Below are 19,365 nucleotides of genomic sequence, written 5' to 3'. Positions count from 1 at the left end.
TCCCGGGAGCGAGATCCAGGCGCCGCCGGCGATCTTCCGCCGCCCCTGCGCACGCGCGGACCGTCCGGCCCTAGAGCGCGGACCGTTCGGCCGTCAGGCAGGGAACCCGAGCTCCTGCACCAGGTCGCGGACCGTCCGGCCTTGTGCCGCGGATCGTCCGCGTCTGACCAGAGAGTACCGCCGCCTCGCGCCAGGTCGCGGACCGTCCGACACCAAGCCGCGGACCGTCCGCGCCTGACCAGAGAGCACCGCCGCTGGTTCTTTTGAGTAATTGGCGCCTCCGAAAAGGTGTCAACATACTTTTTGGCGACTCCGCTGGGGAATAGGTGTCTAGATCTGCTAAAAATCGGCCCATAAATGGCTGGTTCTAAGGATCACACCAAGATCTCCACTACCAACATCATCAAGCCGGCCATGGAGGCGCTCCCGGCTGATGACCAAAGGCCCTTTGAAGACCTCGTAATGCGCGATGAGAAAGAGGTGATGCGGCAATGGAACGAACAACGTGACAAGGAAGAGGCGGAACTGCTGCATAAACTCTCCGAACGGCGCAAGGAGGCGGCGGACAAGTACTTGTCACACTTCATGGTGGATCGCCACCAGAAGATTGTCCGTCAAGGGGAGATCGATATGGAATCTCTCCTACCTCCACTGCAGGGTCCCGCTGTAAGTACTCCAGATCTATCTCTTACGACTTTCATAGATCAACGAGGAGATCCGTTAAAACAATATGTAGATGAATCTATTAAAATGCATTTACGTGCATACGAGAAATCAGCTGCTCCTCATTTTCCATCGCGAGAGTCTAATACAGTGCCACCCACGTCAAACACATCGGCTATAAACGGGTCACCTTTGACCCAGCCATCATATGGTATGCCGATGCACGCTTTCGTGTCACCATCACAGCCGTAACCACTAGGCACACGGCAGGTACTGGACGCGACCGGACCGTCCGAGCATTATCTCAGACAGTCCGGTTATACCGCGGACCGTCCAACGTATTTCGCCGGACCGTCCGACCAGATGCAAGCCCGCACACAAAAACACTCAGGTCGCACCGTACATGGCTGGACCATCAGGGTACAACCCTGAACACTTCGGCCCCATCACGGACCGTCCGGTGCATCACGCCGGACCGTCCGAATATGTTGCAGACCGTCCGCCATCTTACGCCTGACCGTCCGGATATGGCATGAACCGGTCAACGTATTACGCTGGACCATCCGACTCTACACGAGTCCATGCGCAGACTGCCCAAGTCACGCCATATATGGCCGATCCATCCGGGTACAGCCCTGGACCATTCGGCCCGATCGCGGACCGTCCAGTTCTTTACGACAGACGGTCTGGGTACGAGACTACCCACGTAGCACCATATACGGCTGGACAATCCGGATATGCCTTCAGACCATTTGGCCAGGTCGCGGACCATTCGGCCTCTTACGCCGGACCATCCGGATATGCATACGCAGAGCCGAGAGCTGCGCAATACGCACAGTTCCCACATTCATCGCAGCAACATTATGGTGCCCCACCAGCAACACATTATAATCATGCCATACCACCTCATGGACATAGGGCTGAATACTATTCGGCCACAAAAGAGCCTGAGGGGTATAGGGCAGGAGCTGGTGACATTAATAGGACACCTAACACACACCTCAAACATACCTGGGAGGAAAGCCGACAGAGTAATGTCAGGCAACCTGAAATCTCCACCCACAAACTCAATGGATGGTCGCCAGACATGGCAGAGAGGGTCAGAGATGAGGTAGCCGGGATGTTCAGGGACAAACTCGGCGTTAGTGTGTCAGGTACAGGGCAATCGTATCGGAAGCCTTATAGCCACCGATTCAACACCGTGCCATACCCACAGGGAACTAGAATACCAGACTTCTCTAAGTTTTTTGGTGAAAGTGGGAAAAGCACACACGAACATATAAGCCAATTCATAGCACACTTGGGAGAATTGGCTGATGGGGAAGCCTACCGCGTTCGTTTATTCTCGTTGTCCCTTACTGATACTGCATTTGCATGGTACGCAGCTTTGCCACCAAACTCTATTAACTCTTGGGAAGAATTAGAGCAGAAATTTCATGAACACTTCTTCTCAGGAGAACATGAGTTAGAATTGGCTAACTTAGCTTCAGTACGACAGGGGCCTGAAGAATCGGTTAATGACTATATCCGGAGATTCCGGGACACTAGAAACCGATGCTTTCAGATTCATGTCGCAGAAAAACAACTAACAGGGCTAGCTTTCAATGGGTTGCGACCATATTTAAAAGAAAAATTAGATGGCACCCAATTCTTTTCACTAGTGCACTTACACCAGCGGGCTATGACCTGTGAAAGCCGAAGTAAGAAACATCAAAATCGGCTAGCCATAAGATGCATCTAGTGGGATACGATAATTCGGACGATGAATCCACGGATGTATACACCGCCGAACTGGTTTGGCCAGGACAGGCTAAACCTTCAGCGTGTTCTGCTTTACAGTCGATTCGAAAGAATCGACAAGAGGAATTAAGTTTACTTTTAATGTTGCCAAATGCGATAAAATATTTGACGAGTTACTGAAAAACGGCAACATTAAATTAACTCATACTATTCCCCTCCTGATGAATTAAAGAGGCGTGCTTATTGTAAGTGGCATAATTCCTTTTCTCATGCCACCAATGATTGTAATGTTTTTCGTCGATAGATACAATCGGCCATAAATGAGGGTCGATTGGCTTTTCAGGAGATGCAAGTAGACACACAACCCTTTCCTGTTAATACAATAGAACTCACATGCAAAAAGGTCTTGGTTCGGCCCGAAATGGCCGATAAAGGCAAAGGCAAGGGCATCGTCATCAGCAATCCTCGCATGTCAGATATATCACAAAAGGAGATTGCTCGAAAGGCTTCGGACGAGAAGGCTAAAAGGTCCGAAGACGCCGGGGGGCAGGCACAGTTAATAAACCAAACACATCAGCCTAGCCCCAGCATCGTAGATGGTCCGACACCTACGTGCGGACAATCCGGTGCTCAGACAAACGGTCCGGCTAACTCAGCCGGACAGTCCACCTATGACCAAAGGCGTCAACCTCTACACAAAGCAAGGAAAAAGACGCAAGGTCAAAGCACATATAATCGGCTGATCAAAGCCGATCCTACTTTTGATCAGTTGCTCTCCAAAAATACTAGCAAAAAGACTGTTCCACGTGATCGGTCAACAAAGAAACCCCGGTCACCTGCTAAAACAAAACGGTCAAACAAAACGACCCGAAAGGCGACACAACAAGCATCGCCTATTCATTCTATGAGACCAGTGTACTTTCCACCTATTTACTCATCATCGGTATATTATCCTGTTCAAACATGGAATGGCATGACGATGAATCTATGGTACATGTATAGTACCTTTGTCTATCTAGGCTAGGGGGCACCTCCATTTCTATTCATTTTGATCCATTGATCAAATGGTCATGGCCGAGAAAGATACTATCCAAAACGGCCTTTATACATTGGTGCTTTATTGAATGATCTCTATTTTGAAAAGCCGATGACTTACATCAGGTTTAGTTCATATGCTTTTGGTTCGTCAAACTGCACCAAAAGGCAGGGGGCATATTGAAAGTTGCCTAGAGGGGGGGTGAATAGGCAAGTTAAAACTTTTTCAACAAAAACTAGAAGCAAACTGGGTAAAACTGAATTGATCTCGAAATTCACCCAGTTAACTTTGGAAATGAGATGTTCTAAATGATCCACAGGGTTCAAAGTAGTAGATCTGAGAATGGCACTTCTCAAAATCCACACACCAAAAAGATATAAACAAATCTTCCAAGCAATGGTGAGAGAACGAAGAACACAAACAAACACAATGAGCAAGAACACAAGAGACACAAGATTTATCCCGAGGTTCGGTCACACCACCAAGGTGCCCTACTTCCTCGTTGAGGCGCCCACAAAGAGCCGGGTCTCTTTCAACCCTAATCCTCCCTTTGCCGACCACAAAGGTCAAGCTCACACACTAATCTTTGCTCAAACGAGCGGGTAATACAAACTTTCTTGTGGTCTTCCACAAGATTTGGAGACTCACAAGAGACACCTAGTCGTCTAGGAGCTACAAGCTCCAAGAGTAATGAATCCACAAAGAACTCGATGTAGTACCAAAGCTCGAATCAAGAAGAAGAGCAAGAGAGATTTAGAGATGAAGCACAAAACCGCAGCTCTCAAGCTCACTCAAAGATTTCTCTCCAAAGATTTGAAATGGGAGAGGCAAGAGATGTGTGAGAGAGAGTGAGAGGTGTTTCTCAAGTTGGAAATGGAGTTCAAATCGTGCTCTTCGCTATGGGGAGAGAGGTAGGAGGTAGTATATATAGTGGGAGCTCAAAACTAGCCGTTGGACTAAAAAATCCGTTGAAAACCGGTTGAACCGCCCCCTAGGGCGGTTGAACCGCCCCTGGCAGACCTGGCAGCCTGTCTGCCAGTCTGACTGCCAGACTGACGCGCAGACTGACCGCAGACTGGTCAAAGTTGACCAAGACCGGTTGAACCGCCCCTAAGACCGGTTCAACCGCCTGGGGCAGGCTGACAGACAGTCTACCAGTCAGACTGGCAGACTGCAAGTCAGACTGCAAAAACAGGTCCTGACACCGGTTGAACCGCCCCTAGGGCCGGTTCAACCGGTATTGACCAGTGAGGTCCGGGAAAAAAACCCCGGCTGAACTTTTCTTGGACCCCGGTTGAACCTCTCTGGACCCCGGTTGAACTTGCCCTGGACCCCGGTTGAACCTGCCTGGACCCCAGTTGAAGTTGAAGTTCAGCTGGAGTTGAGAAAGTTCAACTCAGCTGAAGTTCAGCTCAGCTGAAAAGCTCAGCTGCAGCTGAAGAAGCTCAACTCAGCTGAAGTTCAGCTCAGCTGCAGCTGAAGAAGCTCAACTCAGCTGAAGTTCAGCTCAGCTGAAAAGCTCAGCTGCAGTTGAAGAAGTTCAGCTGCTTTTCAACAAGAACACTCTAGTTTTTTCAAACCTAACCATGGTCAACTATAGAATTTTAAAGAGATTTTTGGTTTTCAAAAAATAGCTTTTGAATATAGAGGCTTGAGCTTTGGCAAAACACCAACCTTCTTTTTGGATCCCTCTTTATAGTACGACGATTCCTATACTCAAGTTAAATAAAATATAATTAAGTAAACTCCTTGAGTCATTGGTGTCTCATGTGTGATTTCTCCATGGCGTTGCTTCATAAGGATCACAAACATCTTTGTCTCACCTTTTGAAGCAAACATAAATCAAACCCTGTGACTTGTACCATATCACCATATGTGAGTTCAAATCATGGCTTCAAGTCACCGTACTGATGCATCAACATGTTATAACTCTTCATAGCTGATTAGTTCATCGACTTAGTGCAAGTACTCTCTTCTTCACCTTAGCCATGGTACCTCGGTCCACAAGCCGTCGCTTGGCCTTCACCTTCGCTTAGTTCCTCGAAGCCCTTTCCTTGCTATCTTCACCCTATCAAGCCATTCTTGAGTCACATCATATTGAGCATCCATTGAGAGAATCATTTCTTCAATATTGTGAACCTTGCTTGAATGTCTTTTAGATATAATTGTTAAGACCAATCAAGCTCTAGTTTGATTCTCATAGAAGCATATATGGACTGATAGTAATATGGTCAAGCCAATTCACGATTCCTCATATCTTATCCACTTTGGCTTAACCAGTCCTCTTAATCACTTTATCCTCTATTCTGATCATATGTATGTAGTGATTTCTCAGGTCTTGTCCATATATATTCAAACCAATACAGAGACCATATTATATCCATTTGCATTGTCTCATTGGTTATTTAACCTCATGTTGAACCTTTGTTCATTGATCATTATACACTATTCAAGTGTGTTCATCATACTGAATTTCCTGTTCAACACTTATTAAACTCGTTAGACCTTTAAATGTGTTGTTATCCAAATCACCAAAACTCACAAAAGGGATGAATGCACTTTCAATCTCCCCCTTTTTGGTGATTGATGACAACACATTTAAAGCTTACATAAGATTTGATAAATAAGATTTTGAATCCCATGATATAGTTTCTCCCCCTAAATATGTGCATTTCAGAAAATACCAATTTTGTACTCAAATGCCAAAAGCACATATTTGGGTCAAAGTGTGGAGACAACTTATATCATACTATTCATAGGGTGCAGTGTGTCATAAAATAAACGTGATGCTCATGACATAGTATGCACTCATCAACTTTCTACATCTTATGTTTTTCTTATGATTTCCCCTTTTTGTTTTCTCCCCTTTTCAAAAATAAAGATAAGCTTTAATGCAAAATTTCTCCCCCTTTGTCATAAATCTCCAAAAGGGATACAAAGAATATAAAGGGTAGAAATTATGATTTAAGCAAGATGTGAACACACTATCATGAAAAGGATCCTTAGATGACAAAAAAAATAATGTACAAGTGGCATGAAGTGATGTACCTTTGTTTTACCTTTTCAAGGGGGGGTTCCAAACTTGTGTTGGATTTAGAATTCATTTGTAAGCTCTTGTTGGCATAATTGTGACATAGGTCCAAGATATCAAATGAAGATTGTCATACTAACTGAAAGATAAATCTTGATACCTGGAGTCTAGACGTCACCTAGCATTTTCTTATCACAACAAGAGGCAACATGAAAATTGCACAAGTATGGATTATGCAACTAGTGATCATGTATGAAAAATATCAATTGAAAAACACCAATTGATACAATTTGATAGATAAATAGATCACTAATAGCATATTACACTAAGTTCTCCTCAAGTTTTAGTGCACACATATATATATGAATTCAATTGATATCTGTTGAGAGTACTTATTTGCAACTTAAAGTACCATTGGCATAAAAGGAGTATCAATTGAACATAATTATGCAACATAAGAAACATGTGCACTATTTAATCAATTAAGTTCTAGACAGGAGAATTTATAAGCTATGCTACTTCAGACATTTGCAATCCAAAAGGATGTGATACATATTTACCAATTTTAGATGATGTTGGAGTAGCATATAAAAGAGAAACTCATTCTCTTATGAAATGTATAACATATACATTTATTGGAGCAAAGAATCTTTGATACCCATCAAATTTGCAGTGGAAGCGATTGTCTTTGCCCGAAGATTCCTTTCTAATTCGAGACTACACACATAATAGACTTGGAAATGAAGTTAGTCTCAAAGATTCAAATTATAGACTATTCTCCCCCTAAATGTGTGCATACAAGTGATGAATACTTGTTTAGCTTATGCACTTGGACTTGTGAGGCCCGGGGATTAAGTTCTATAATTTGAACCTTGGTACAAATAAGATATAAACAAGTGAAATTGTACCAATCTAAGGAATTACTCATAATCAAAAAGGTATACTAATAGACATGATATGCAATATTTTAAGCCAAGATTCTTGAGAAGTTAGCATGTTTGACTCATACCTCACTAAGATGACTTAAGACTAACTTGTGATATCACCACAAGAGGTATTAATCAAATATCTAGAGATTCTTTAATCGTCACCACAAGTGCAACCTTATGATGTGACTTAAGATATTGCATATACATGCACACACTAGCATGTAAGAGCCTAGATACACAAATGTAATACAATAATTCATGGAGTGACACACCTTTGTTCTACGCCACATGGTCTCCATTATAATCATGAATTTCCATCTTAGCTTTTGATAGGCTTGACATTTCAAATAGAAACTTATCCTCTTTAAACGATCAAGAGAAACTCATTCTCTTCAAAGAACTACACAAATTCACTAAAAGAAAATGTTAGTCTTTAAGGACACAAGATATAGAATGACCTCCCCCTAAATGTATGCATCAAGTACTCGAATTACTTGTAACATGCACTTGATTCAATTAAGATTCTTAGAGGAGTTCATCATATATCTTGGTCAAGGCATAATATATTTGAAACAATTGAATTTATGCTAGAGAACACCTATCGTTCCCCAATAGAACTAATCCATGGGGTGACATGTGGTAAATATTTGATCATTTCTTTGGAACCACTCATCCTCATTTGATGTTCTTCTTTCACCAAGGTGTGAGACTACATAACATGAACTTGAAAGAAATCATTAGTCTCACAAGATATAGGCTAAACTCTCCCTCAATTTGTGCATGCAAGAGTACACAAAGTACACTTATGCACATCAACAATATGAGGTTAAAGGAGATGTTTGTACTATATCTTGGTTTAACATAACATGCTTTACATAGATGATGAAAATTAAACCAATTAAAAGTTTAAGAACTGAAGGTATATCAATTGAAATATTGAAGGGTAAAGCATGCTAATATGAACCTCAAACCTCATAATGAAGGATATCATATAAATATGTCACTACATCTTCATTATTTGGTTGACAAACAAAAATAACTCCCTTCTTGAGTCGCTGTGATCTCTTTTCTCTTTACGATTTTATCCAACCAAGTGATCTTGAACTTCTTTCATCTTTTCTTGATTCGATCATACTTGATATGAGACCTATTGAAACTCAATGATTTGAAAGAACCAAGACTCTTATATTTGTAGATTTTGAATCCATCTTGAAAGCTCTTGGAAGGACCTCGTTGTAACACTTAGAAAAGAGAGCATTAAAAACACAAGAGAGGGTTTCACAAATGATGATCCTTATATGTGGATGGCAAATGAATCATCATTATTGAAACCCAAAAGGATAGACTAAATTCCTTTAAATTAGTGCACACATATAGTTGATGACAAAGTTATATGCACTATTGAACATTTTATATTGCAAGGAAATTAACCTATACTATGGTACATCCCACTAAGGATAGAAAACTAAAACAACTGAAGGAGAGGAAGTTTTCATACCTTGGCCTCTTATCAACTTCATCTTACTTTAGTTGAATAGTATCCTTTAAGCTTGTGATTTATCCAATGTAAAACAAGCACCATCTCTTAACATAGATTTTCTATGGATAAACTCAACATAAGAGATGGCATTAGTAGCACAAGCACTAGTTTCTTATTTAGCAACCCTTTATATGTGGAAGGCAAGCTAGTTGCTAAAATAGAGAAACCTCATAATATGGACTAAATTTCCCTTAAGCCCTCATGCACAATATATTTTGAATGACATTGATAATATGCATGGTTATTCAATGAAGTCTAAAGGACTGACTTAATCCATATTATGGTGAGTGTCTAATATAGAAGAATCAAATCCAAATTACTAGAGAGAATACATCACACAGTTTTGGATTGTTGACCATATGATAATATTCATTCATCTTCCAATTAGACCTTTATTTCATAATCAACAACTGATGTATATCCTCAAGTGCTTCTTTTTCCTTAGTGGCTACACAAGTCACAAAAGAGATAGGATTTGAAAATAATATGCACATGAGATTCAGTTGTTACCACCCTTGCTACTATCTCCAAATATGATTTATATATTCATTATCGAGCACTCAACTTGATCCATTGAAGGAGTGATCCTGCAAAACAAGTTTAAGCTTCATATCTTGGTACCCAATTTGAATAGGGTCCTTTGAGATTAGTGGTAAGAGCCTTGAGTACCCACACAATCCTTATTGTGGCCTTTCTCTTTGTGTAGGCACCCACATATACTTGACAACCATCTTACATGGTTTCAAGTCAATATTTAATCACATAGATAAAAACTAGAGTTAAGAATAGGAGCCTTTTCTCCTTTTATTAATACATCGTTGTGTTGCCTTCTTGATGATGAACCTACCTTGACTTTGGGTGCACCTAGCTTATCAAGGTTAGTGGCACAAGCATTCATAACATAAAGACAAGTTATGCATGGAATTTACAACTTAGTGATCCAATACAATGTGAAGCATATGGATATCGATTGAAGTAGATTTCTAAGATATCAAAATATGGGTTTCCAAAATTTAGAGAGTATGGATCACTAATTGTACCTTTTACAGTTTAAAAATCATATCCATGTTAGTGCATATGTATGTGATGAATATCAACAAAAAGATTCTTATGCACTTTTAGAATTAACGATAAGGGAATTTTAAACTGCATCAAGAGTAGCTATTTAGAAAACAAAGATTACAATCCATATGAATGAGGTACAAATTTACCATTTTGGATTGTCTTAGTATAGCTTACTTAAGTGAAACTTATTCTCTATGACACAAGATATATAATGTTCTCCCACTAGATATGTGCATCAAGTATTTGAATGACTTGCCACATGCACTTTCAATTCATTTAAGAGTCTCATGAGGAGTATATTACATATCATGGTCAAGGCATGACAAATTTGCAATGAATTAACTTATGCCTATGAATACTTACCACCATATAAATGTACCATTTGTTATACCAATTTGACAGATCTTACTATCTGTGGTGGTGTCACTTTAGCATTCTTCTTTTTATCATTTGTGGAGACTTCCTTCTTTGTTATCTCTTTTCCTTTTAAAACTAGTCGATAAAACACTTTGAAAAGAGGTATTAGTAGTACAAGGAAGTATTTAATGAATGATGATATCTATATATGAATGGCAAACAAATCATCATTTATCAGGCGTAAAGGCATAAATTAAATTCCTTTTAAATTAATGCACATGGATGAGTGAATTAATAATATGCACCAATTTACAAATTTAAGCCAAAAATAATTTAACTTTCATATTGACATTTTTTTCTTCATAAAATAGATTATTACCAATTGAAAGAATGCCACTTGAAAAGAACTATTATTGGTCACATACCAAATGAAACAGTAAAAGTCTGCAAAAATAAAGCTGAAAAGTACTGCAAAAGTGACCGAAAAAGTGCTGCAAAAGTTACTGAAAAGATGCTGCAAAAGTTGCTGAAAAGGTGCTGCAAAAGCTGATCTGACGCCTGAAAAAGGTGTTGTTGCAGACTGAAAAAGGCGTCTGAAAAAGGGCTGACGCAGTCTGAAAAAATGGTCAGACTGGCCGGTCAAACTGTGCCAGACCGGTTCAACCGGTCCTGGACACCGGTTCAACCGGTTTCAGCCAGGGGGGTTCCTGGTGAATACCAGCCGAACTGAAGTTCAACTCAGAAGTTCAGCTGGTCTCCCCAGCTGAGCTAGAAAGTTCAGCTGGTCAGACCAGTTGAGCTTGGAATGAAAATTTTAAAATAATTTTCCACAATAAACCTCATTTCAAATTTTAAAATGTACGCATAGATTGAATGACACACTCCATTTTAGAAACACATTCTCATGTTGTGAAACTACATAAATCACTCAGATAAAAACATTAGTCTCACAACTTTAGTCATATAGAGAATTCCCCTTTTGATAAGTGCTTTAAGAATTTGAATTTCTTACTTAGCACTCTATTCATTTAAGAACATGGGATAATACTCTTTATGTCTAGGTCATGGCAATAATATGATGATTAACTTGAAATATGCCACAAGATACATACAATCAATTTAAAGCATGTAGATTGTCATAATATAAAAATATGAACTTGCAATCTACCATATAATTAGATCCTTTCCAAAGCAAGGTAAAATCTTTTAAGTTCATTCTCAAGTGCTTCATTTTTCCTATGTGGCTACAAAAGACACAAAGGAATATACCAATTAAAAGCAATGTGCACTTAAGAATTAATTTTTACCATCCTTTGGATATCCCTTAGTTGTAGGCATTTTGCTTGACAAAGGTTAATCCTTATTCCCTACAACACAAGTTCTTGCTAGAGATGAATATGAAGTTAGTGATATAACAACTAAATTCATCTTTGGGTCAATCTTAAAGGATAAACAATGTAAGATTGATAGCTTGAGATAAGGATTGAGTTAAACTGCTTAAGCACCCCAAAGCTTCATATCATCTCTAGGTACCTGCAAAATCTTATTAAGTATATTTTGGTACCCATCTCATGATGGGTCCATCAAGGTTAGTCAATAAGGACTTAGGCACCCAAATAGCCTTGGTCCTAGAATGTGGTGAACTCATCACCTTTCTAGCACAAGAGTCAAATTTGGGTCTCCTAAGTATATTTGAATGTATTGACATGTTAGGCTTAGGTGTTTTACCCTTTGGACAAACCTTGAATAGATGACCTCTTTCACGGCAATTGTAGCAAATGCGATGCTTGTCCTTGCAATGCATTTGCCTTTTGCTTTCATCCTTCTTGATGGTCATCTTTCTTGATCGTGCAAGGTCTTGGTTCTTCATGCGGGGGCATGAACCAATTTCATGACCCTTCTCCTTGCATCCATAGCACCTCCTATCGCTTCTCCTTGATCTTTCTTTGTTGAAGCACATAGGTACATTGTTAGAGCAAATAATATGAGCATTAATTTTCTCACCTTGAGTCTTGCTCATGTCCTTCTTGGAAAGCTTGGTATTCTTTTGAAGGGGTTTTGTGCATGCTACGGTTGTCCCCTTCTCAAGCTTTTTCATCATATTATCACGGTTATCTTGAGAAGGTTGAGCATGACACTTTCCCTTCAAAATAGTTAAGCTCCTTCTTAGCCTTCCAACTTCTTCCTTGAGCTCTTTATTTTCTTGTGTGATAGAAATATCACTAATTCCTGAAATTTCTAGCTCAATGGAAGATTGGCTTTCTTGAGAGCAACATTTGTTAGCACATGATAATATAGTTTCTACTTGAGTACATGTGCATATGTGAGGTTGGTATGATTTAAAATTAGTTAACACAACCTCATGAGCCATTTCTAACATGATATGTGAATCCATAAATTTATTATGAGAGCACACAAGCATATCATGTTTTTCTTGCAAAGCTAGATTTTCAATATTTAGCCTTTCTATCGTGTTCTTGAACATAGCATTTTTGTTTTCTAATTGAGCAATATATGATGAATGATTAACAGCTTTAAATTGCTCAATTGAAATGTCTTCATACCTTTGGACCAAATCATCATGAGAGCACTTTAGCTTCTCATGCTCTTTGGTCAACTTCTCTAAGTCTTCGATTTTTCTGATGAGGAAGTCTTCTTGCTTATGAAGCATTTCTTTTTGTTCTTCTGCTCTTTTCATGAGTTTGAGCAAGCTCATCCGATGTTTCTTGCTTAGTTGAGCGAAGAATTGTTGAAGATCATCCTCATCTTCACTATCACTTTCTTGCTCCTCTTCATCCTCACTTTCGCTTTCACTGTCACTCCCATTAGCAATAAAGCACATATGAGAAGTGGATTTGAAAGACGAACCTTGTGAAGAGGTGGATTCGTCGTTTGGTCTCCATCGATCATTTTCTTCTTCAATTTTGTTCTTCGCCTCAACTTCCTTCATTTTGAGGAACATCCTTTCGGCGATTCTCATGGCAAGATCTATTGCCCTAGGATCAACATCTGCAACAAAAGATGAAGTCGAGGCAACCTCAACTTTTTCAAGCTTAGAAGCACTTTCGTTTCTTAGTCCCCCCGACATGATCTTTCCTCACGCGGTTAAGCGTTAGAACGAGGATTAGGCTCCGATACCAATTGAAAGTTGCCTAGAGGGGGGGTGAATAGGCAAGTTAAAACTTTTTCAACAAAAACTAGAAGCAAACTGGGTAAAACTGAATTGATCTCGAAATTCACCCAGTTAACTTTGGAAATGAGATGTTCTAAATGATCCACAGGGTTCAAAGTAGTAGATCTGAGAATGGCACTTCTCAAAATCCACACACCAAAAAGATATAAACAAATCTTCCAAGCAATGGTGAGAGAACGAAGAACACAAACAAACACAATGAGCAAGAACACAAGAGACACAAGATTTATCCCGAGGTTCGGTCACACCACCAAGGTGCCCTACTTCCTCGTTGAGGCGCCCACAAAGAGCCGGGTCTCTTTCAACCCTAATCCTCCCTTTGCCGACCACAAAGGTCAAGCTCACACACTAATCTTTGCTCAAACGAGCGGGTAATACAAACTTTCTTGTGGTCTTCCACAAGATTTGGAGACTCACAAGAGACACCTAGTCGTCTAGGAGCTACAAGCTCCAAGAGTAATGAATCCACAAAGAACTCGATGTAGTACCAAAGCTCGAATCAAGAAGAAGAGCAAGAGAGATTTAGAGATGAAGCACAAAACCGCAGCTCTCAAGCTCACTCAAAGATTTCTCTCCAAAGATTTGAAATGGGAGAGGCAAGAGATGTGTGAGAGAGAGTGAGAGGTGTTTCTCAAGTTGGAAATGGAGTTCAAATCGTGCTCTTCGCTATGGGGAGAGAGGTAGGAGGTAGTATATATAGTGGGAGCTCAAAACTAGCCGTTGGACTAAAAAATCCGTTGAAAACCGGTTGAACCGCCCCCTAGGGCGGTTGAACCGCCCCTGGCAGACCTGGCAGCCTGTCTGCCAGTCTGACTGCCAGACTGACGCGCAGACTGACCGCAGACTGGTCAAAGTTGACCAAGACCGGTTGAACCGCCCCTAAGACCGGTTCAACCGCCTGGGGCAGGCTGACAGACAGTCTACCAGTCAGACTGGCAGACTGCAAGTCAGACTGCAAAAACAGGTCCTGACACCGGTTGAACCGCCCCTAGGGCCGGTTCAACCGGTATTGACCAGTGAGGTCCGGGAAAAAAAACCCCGGCTGAACTTTTCTTGGACCCCGGTTGAACCTCTCTGGACCCCGGTTGAACTTGCCCTGGACCCCGGTTGAACCTGCCTGGACCCCAGTTGAAGTTGAAGTTCAGCTGGAGTTGAGAAAGTTCAACTCAGCTGAAGTTCAGCTCAGCTGAAAAGCTCAGCTGCAGCTGAAGAAGCTCAACTCAGCTGAAGTTCAGCTCAGCTGCAGCTGAAGAAGCTCAACTCAGCTGAAGTTCAGCTCAGCTGAAAAGCTCAGCTGCAGTTGAAGAAGTTCAGCTGCTTTTCAACAAGAACACTCTAGTTTTTTCAAACCTAACCATGGTCAACTATAGAATTTTAAAGAGATTTTTGGTTTTCAAAAAATAGCTTTTGAATATAGAGGCTTGAGCTTTGGCAAAACACCAACCTTCTTTTTGGATCCCTCTTTATAGTACGACGATTCCTATACTCAAGTTAAATAAAATATAATTAAGTAAACTCCTTGAGTCATTGGTGTCTCATGTGTGATTTCTCCATGGCGTTGCTTCATAAGGATCACAAACATCTTTGTCTCACCTTTTGAAGCAAACATAAATCAAACCCTGTGACTTGTACCATATCACCATATGTGAGTTCAAATCATGGCTTCAAGTCACCGTACTGATGCATCAACATGTTATAACTCTTCATAGCTGATTAGTTCATCGACTTAGTGCAAGTACTCTCTTCTTCACCTTGGCCATGGTACCTCGGTCCACAAGCCGTCGCTTGGCCTTCACCTTCGCTTAGTTCCTCGAAGCCCTTTCCTTGCTATCTTCACCCTATCAAGCCATTCTTGAGTCACATCATATTGAGCATCCATTGAGAGAATCATTTCTTCAATATTGTGAACCTTGCTTGAATGTCTTTTAGATATAATTGTTAAGACCAATCAAGCTCTAGTTTGATTCTCATAGAAGCATATATGGACTGATAGTAATATGGTCAAGCCAATTCACGATTCCTCATATCTTATCCACTTTGGCTTAACCAGTCCTCTTAATCACTTTATCCTCTATTCTGATCATATGTATGTAGTGATTTCTCAGGTCTTGTCCATATATATTCAAACCAATACAGAGACCATATTATATCCATTTGCATTGTCTCATTGGTTATTTAACCTCATGTTGAACCTTTGTTCATTGATCATTATACACTATTCAAGTGTGTTCATCATACTGAATTTCCTGTTCAACACTTATTAAACTCGTTAGACCTTTAAATGTGTTGTTATCCAAATCACCAAAACTCACAAAAGGGATGAATGCACTTTCACATATGTTGGAGGCTAAAAAGAGCCTGGCGGACGGTCCGACCCTGATGCCGGACGGTCCGCGGTCCGGACTGTCCGCAGTGGTGGCGCGGACGGTCCGCGCGCGTGCAGAGTCAGTTAGGGTTCCTAGTTTCTCGCGGGATTTGTTACCTAAAACCGCGGGATTAACTCGGGAAACAGTTGGAAACGGATCCAGACCTCCCCCTTTATATAGATGAAGGGCTACGGCCGATTAAACCCCCAACAATCGAACCAATACAACTTCTATCTCGCATTTATTTTCAGCACATTTAGGAGTAGTTCTAGTCTAGTTCTAGTTTAGCCCTAGTTTAGTATTTCAATCCCCAAATTCTCTGCCTCTCCTCGACTCTACGTCGATTAGAGGAGTCTAGGTCGGCCGGCCCGAGCCTAGACAACTCCTAGGATCTCTCCTCCCCGACGGGGTCCCTCCCGGGAGCGAGATCCAGGCGCCGCCGGCGATCTTCCGCCGCCCTGCGCACGCGCGGACCGTCCGGCCGTAGAGCGCGGACTGTCCGACCGTCAGGCAGGGAACCCGAGCTCCTGCACTAGGTCGCGGACCGTCCGGCCTTGTGCCGCGGATCGTCCGCGTCTGACCAGAGAGTACCGCCGCCTCGCGCCAGGTCGCGGACCGTCCGACCCCAAGCCGCGGACCGTCCGCGCCTGACCAGAGAGCACCGCCGCTGGTTCTTTTGAGTAATTGGCGCCTCCGAAAAGGTGTCAACAATATTAATAATGATTTAGACTCTGTTTATTTCGAATTATAATCTATCTAGATTATATAATGCAGCACAAATAATTCAACGAATAAACAGTCACTTAGATTATAGGTATAAATTATATAATCTAAAACACAGATTATGATAGTTTTATAATCTTATCAAGAGTAACTTATTTCAAATTATTTTTTACAAAAAACTCATTATCTATGGCTATATACATAGAAATTATAAAATTTGCCATTATCTTCTATCTATTCGATTAGGGACATATCTCTTCATCCCAAGCTCCCACCGCATCTCATCTCCACCTCAAGAGTATTTTGTGTGCAAAGTTCATTGAAGCCTAGTTCGTTTATTCCTATTAAATTGAATTGCGTATATGTTTATTGTTGAGTATTGAATGCTGGTTTTTCATAAAATCTTTATTCTACTCAATAAATTGAATTGCTAAACTTTACTGCATACTTGATTAATTTTGAGGAGAATGAAACTTATGACAAAGCAGCTTGGATAATATAATTTTATTTATAGATATTTTGGTGTGGCTAAATAAGATGTATAAATTGGCATAATTCTATTCTTGTATCTTCAAAATGATTGTATGAATCGATAGAATGCTATAACTGCAAAAAAACAAATAAACACACAAGGGCAATGTTGACTTTATGTCATAGATAACAATAATATGCATTTGTATAATCTAGGCTATCAAACAGCTACATACAAATTATAATCTAGATTATATAATCTATAAGATGAAGCAAACAAGGCTTTACCTTGGAAACACCTTTATTTTACCTTAGCCATGAAATAATCTTGGCATCACTAATTCCGACACGGACAGATACCAATTCTTTACTTTTTACTAGCCATGGGATCGATTTAATGAATCAATCTTAGGGCATATACAATCACATTTAATATGAGGTCTCTGAAAAGGTTTTCAAAGGGCTAAGTGGACAAAATATAAGAGGGACTCTTCACGAAGAGCTTATTTCTTCACGACTTTTGAAAGGGAAATAGGGTCAAACCTTTTTCCTAAATGATTTTGCTGGTTGAATTGTCCAACACAAATAACTGGACTAACTAGTTTGCTCTAGATTATATGTTCTACATGTGCCAAAGGTTCAACACAAACCAATAAAAAGGTCCAAGTTAGGGTTCAAAAAGAAAGGAGCAAAAGAAACTGAAGGCTGCCCTGGTCTGGCGCACCAGACTGTCCGGTGTGCCACCGGACAGTGTCCGGTGCACCAGGGTGGATCAACTCGAACTCGCCACCTTCGGGTTTCTGGAAAAGCCACTCCGTTATAATTTACCGGACTGTCCGGTGTGGCACCGGACTGTCCAGTGTGCCAGCGGAGGAATGGCTACAGCGCAACGGTCGACTCCAACGGAAACCTGAAAAGCGCTACAGTGCGTGAACATTTCGCGCAGAAGTCAGAGCAGCGCCAGAAGGCGCACCGGACAGTGAACAGTACATGTCTGGTGCACCACCGGACTGTCCGGTGGCCCCGTCTGTCAGAGCTCCAACGGTTGAACCCTAATGGTTGGTGACGTGGCTGGCGCACCGAACTGTCTGGTGGCACACCGGACTGTCCGGTGCGCCCATCGACAGCAGCCCAACCCCAACGGTTGGTTTGGTGGTTGGGGCTATAAATACCCCCAACCACCACCACTTCAAGGCATCCAAGTTTTCAGCCATTGCATTCAATACAAGAGCTCTATACTTCACCCCAAGACACAACCAAGAGATCAAATCCTCTCCCAAGTCCAAAATCACTCCAAACAATTAGTGGCTAGTGAGAGAGAGATTTTTGTGTTCATTTGAGTTCTTGTCGCTTGGATCGCTTTTCTTCTTCCCCATTCTTGTTCTCAACACCTTTGTAATCAAAGCAAGAGACACCAAGTTGTGGTGGTCCTTGTGGGTCAAGTGACCCAATTGATTGAGGAGAAAAGCTCAATCGGTCTTGGTGACCGTTTGAGAGAGGGAAAGGGTTGAAAGAGACCCGGTCTTTGTGACCACCTCAACGGGGAGTAGGTTTGCAAGAACCGAACCTCGGTAAAACAATTCTCCATGTCATCCGCTTTCATTTGCTTGTGATTTGTTTTCGCCCTCTCTAACGGACTCGGTTTTATTTCTAGCGCTAACCCGGCTTGTAGTTGTGCTTAAAGTTTATAAATTTCAGATTTGCCTATTCACCCCCCTTAGGCGACTTTCAACTTTTTATACACGTTGTCTCTTAACTACATTTATGATCCAGAGTATTAGAGTTGTATCACGTAATTTCTTAATTATCTCTTATATTTGGAAACCGAACTGATGTCTCATGGTTGTACATGCCCTTATAGGGCACTCAACTATAGTTTAGTCCTTGTCACATTGAATGTTTAAATAATAATTATGGTATTAAATAAAGTTTAATTATAAAACTAGTTATACAGATAAGACTAAAAGACAAGTTGAATTTATTAAATCTAATTAAATTTACATTTAGTATTAATAATTGATATTCAAATATTTGACGTGATATAGATTAAATTTTAGTCAGGAAACCAAACACCCTTTAGGGCTTATTTGGTTAGAATTTGTTCCGTTATTACTATCCCATGTGAATTGGATGAGATTGGAAAAATTATGAAAGATTTTGATTTGTTTGGAATTTAAACTCACTCAATCCCACCCAATCCACCGTTAGAGAATTTGGGCTTGGCCCAAATAATAATTCTTATAAATTCCAA

The sequence above is a fragment of the Zea mays genome, chromosome 2, assembly GCF_902167145.1.
Source record: "Zea mays cultivar B73 chromosome 2, Zm-B73-REFERENCE-NAM-5.0, whole genome shotgun sequence".
Taxonomy (NCBI): Eukaryota; Viridiplantae; Streptophyta; class Magnoliopsida; order Poales; family Poaceae; genus Zea; species Zea mays.
This window is presented reverse-complemented; position numbering follows the sequence as displayed.